The sequence below is a fragment of the Henckelia pumila genome, unplaced genomic scaffold (assembly GCF_033568475.1).
Source record: "Henckelia pumila isolate YLH828 unplaced genomic scaffold, ASM3356847v2 CTG_461:::fragment_3, whole genome shotgun sequence".
NCBI lineage: Eukaryota > Viridiplantae > Streptophyta > Magnoliopsida > Lamiales > Gesneriaceae > Henckelia > Henckelia pumila.
In genome coordinates, this window is record NW_027331831.1 from 1,285,299 (window position 1) to 1,289,304 (window position 4,006).

A 4,006-nucleotide genomic window follows, 5' to 3' on the forward strand; every position below is an offset into this window, starting at 1 on the left:
CCAATCGTTGGACTGTAATAACCATTTCATTCTCAATATATCTTATTTACTTCCAAAGTTGATTTCATTCCTATTTTAATTCTTTCCAAAGTATCAACCATGTCCTATGTTTTTCATCGTTCTGTCGACCTTAAATCACGAAATAGTGAGGAAATCTTTAATTTCCACACCCAAATTACTCCAGAAAATCTCATTTCCTTCCGGTGTGTTTGGATGACTAAAAAATAGAATTTGAAATTGAAATTGGAATTGGAATTGGAATTGGATTTAAATACATGGAATTGAAATTTTATTTTGGTGTTTGACAAAAAGTTAAAATATATTTTTGAATTTGAAAGTATAAATTTTATATAAATGATATTTTGTAAAATTTTTTTGAAGAAAACTTAAAATTTATAACTAACGTATATACATTTATTATTAAAAATAATTTAATTATTTTTATAAACCCAAATCCCATGAAATCCGACCAATTTTATAAGGATTTTACTTAGTTAAATGAAATCCCATCAAATACCAATCCCGTTTTGAAATCCAATTTTGCCAAACACTAAAACGTTATTTTCAATTCCAAATCCCAAATAAATTCGGGATTCCAAACACAGTGTTAAAGTTCTCCGAGTGGCATTTCATCAAACACCTCTCCCCAACCTTCAATACGCACCTCTTTTCCGCCACCATCCTCCTCCTCCGCCCTGACCTGGTCGTCAATTTCATTGCCAATCTTCATTCTTCACCACTCTCACCTCTCCAGTCCATTGAACATTTCTTGCTTGTCTTTTTTTAATCCGTTAATTGATTTTCTTGTTTTTCATTTTATTTATTATTATTGTTTGTTATTTAATTTATGTTGATTGATTTATTATTTTTGTTTAATTCAATTCATGGTATTTGATGATGTGAAACCATAATATTTTATTTAAAAGTTAAATAGGCGGAAATAATATTATGATTTATGCAATGTAGCATAATTTTAATCTTATAAATTTGTAAAATACTCTGTCGTGGACAAACCACGTATGTCATACTCATATAATCAATTCCGGCGAATTGAGCATTTTTCAGTTAAAATCGGACCAAAATTGCTAAACATTTAAACATGCATGACAAAGATTGAAACTATAGCGTACTAAAATAGCAGAAAGATAAACACAAGGAAAAAAATGCAATTTTCCAATCTGTTGATCATCATATATAATATTGTTCATTTCACAAATAAAGTTAATTTACAACTCAACAGTACTGCCTTATGTGAAACATAATGAAAACACGTGGCATTTTAATTTAAACTTTATTTTGTTTTAATCGAAAGTAAAAGCACATTAACTTACAAAAGGACTCAATAACTTATAATTATCACAAAAATCTTACGTAACGATCTCAAATTCTCAATATTCAATTTTGTAAGACATATCTTTTATTTGGATCGAATTATGACATAATATGACTTTTTTATGTCAAAAATTTATTTTTAAATGTAGATATCGGTCAAGGCGACCTGACTCATGAATATAAATCTGTGAAATCGTTTGACAAGTGACCTGCTCCTTACTTATCAAGCCACAATACATCAATGGTCCTTGGGACTACAACAACTTTAAATTCTTACAAAAACCAGGGCACATATACTTCTTGTAAATTAACACTTTGAAAAAACAATTTTATTGGGGGCAGTGGGATATCCGCTAGATCATCTCTAAATAGAACTTATTTCATTTCAATTCTTTCATTCGTGCTCAAGTGTCCACCATCCATTTGGGCTTGGGCCACCGGCTCAAACTTCGTCGCCTCGATTAACGTGACGACTTTGTCTTTTCGAACCATCAGACAGATCACTGATATTATGGAGATCGCCATGAGTGGAAATACTATGATTCCAACGCACACATTTCCTACTTTGGAGAAACGATTGTGGATAATCCAACCCACAAATGTTGTGCTTAGATAGTAGATCTCGATGCCTATGATTCTGAGCCTTCGTATATATGATATCACGACAATCTGTCATTTTATATGTAATTCAGTCAATTAAAATCGTAGAAATTAAATCAAAATGTATATATGAATCTCATAAATAAAAATATAGAAAAATTATAGAAACACATGTAATATCGGTTAGTATGATAAACATACATAGATCATAGACGAGATTCTTGTGGGGTCCCATCTTGGTGGATGTGCTGCAAAATTTAAGAATTGGGATAAGAGCGAACGAAAGTACAAAAGATAGCATCGTCTGTCAAAAAATATTTTCGTGAAATATTATTTGAATTAGAAGATTAAATAATTTGAGATATTTGTTAAATAAATTATGGGTACAAACCGATGCAATGATTATTGATCGACCAGTTGCATGAGATCCTCCAATGATTGAAACAATTAGACCGGGTGGTATAGCAACGGTAGAACTTTGTCCCAAGGCCAGCGGAGCAATTGCATAGACCAGTTGAACTTGTTTTACCCAAAAACTCCTGTTATTATAATCACAAAAAACAGTCATATTTTTTGTTTCCATTTGTTTGAAAATTTTGAATGAAATTATTTTATAAAAAATAAAAAAGTTTGACTTGGACCTTGAGCAGGAATGGAGCAGATCACTGAGAGTTAAATTCTGGAAAATATCTGCATTAATATTAGGTAGAGGAGAATGGGAAGTTCGGAGAAGAGTTGCAAAGTGGTTGAGGGGCCGGCCAATCTCGGTGACCGTGAGACCACTTTTTTTTTTTTTTTTTTTCTCTCTTCACATTTAAGATTGATTATTTTCGTCTTAATTTTCTAATTTTGCTCTGTAAATTTCTTCAAAGAAATTCAAAGAATAATTTTAGTGCAATGAGAACTTTCCTCGAGCGTTTAAATAAGTTACGTGGAAGCCAAAAATTTATGGGAAATTTTGAAGAGAAATTTGAATAAAATCTAATTAATTTTACATGTATTTTGTTAAAATGAATCTTGATTTATGTTTGGGAAACTACGGTACAAAAACCATGATGGAGAAACTTCTTGTGATCATTGTTGGCCCAGGTTTCTCGGTTTAATATGTGGCTAATTAACTTGATCCTGTAATTGTAAGTCTCATATATAAGATATTAATTCTACGCCACTCTCTTATTTATTTGATTTGCTTACAAATAATTCAATAATATGAATTAACATTGCATATATGGAATTATTTTCCTATCCATATTGGTTTGCTCCTTCTTGTAAATCAGTTTCCATTGTTTTCATGATTTAATTGAAACAATGGATACTGATCTACAAGCAGGAGCAAACATAGATACGAAAAGAATTCAATCAATAGCAATTATTTGCAAGAAAAAGCAAATAAATAATTTGACCTCTACGTAAATTATTTCTTGAAACGCACAAGGAAAGTCCTCAGTGGTGAAATTTCCGTAGAAAAAATAGAAAATTTAGACGAAATAATCAAATCTTAAATGGAGAGAAGAAAGGTGATACCTGTTGCACTTAGGTAGTGTTTGGATGAGCTTTTTTGAAGCATTTTTTAGCTTTTTCGTTAACAAAAATTTAAAATTTTGTAAAATTTTATTAACGAAAAGCTGAGAAATGCTTCCTAAAAGCTCTTTTAAACACTACCTTAGTATTCTTCCTCACCACTTTTGCAACTCTTCTTGTTGCAAGCTTCCCATTCTCCTGTCTTATATAGTTATATTAGAGTGTATTAATAATTGAGACTAAAAAAGATAGCAATTCCATGTGATATATCAGTGCATAGGTCTCGTTAAAAGTATTGGCTGTTCAGAAACGTACATGTACTCGGCCCCTTCCTATTTGTTCGATTATTTATTTATTTATTCATTTTTTTCTTTGGAAAAAGAATCAAGATTTTAAAACTTTTTTTTTAAAAAAATAATATTAATTGACGGGATTTTTAGGACATGTTTGTTACGAGAAAATGAGGTGAGAATGAAATGAACATTTCTATCTCATTTTTTATACCTATGCTTGGTTTGACATGACATGAAAATGACTATTCTCGTCCATTTTC

The 4,006-nt window shown here is 30.7% G+C and overlaps 1 long non-coding RNA gene across 1 annotated transcript; it reads right to left on the minus strand.

Annotated features, from left to right (window-relative positions):
- Positions 1-1,418: 1,418 nt before the first annotated feature.
- Positions 1,419-3,654, minus strand: LOC140872301 (uncharacterized). Its single transcript, XR_012147780.1, has 4 exons — positions 3,457-3,654; positions 2,324-2,471; positions 2,134-2,180; positions 1,419-2,001 (listed from the first exon to the last, which is right to left on the minus strand). It is a non-coding gene; the product is annotated as an uncharacterized lncRNA (long non-coding RNA).
- Between the last annotated feature and the right edge of the window lie 352 nt (positions 3,655-4,006).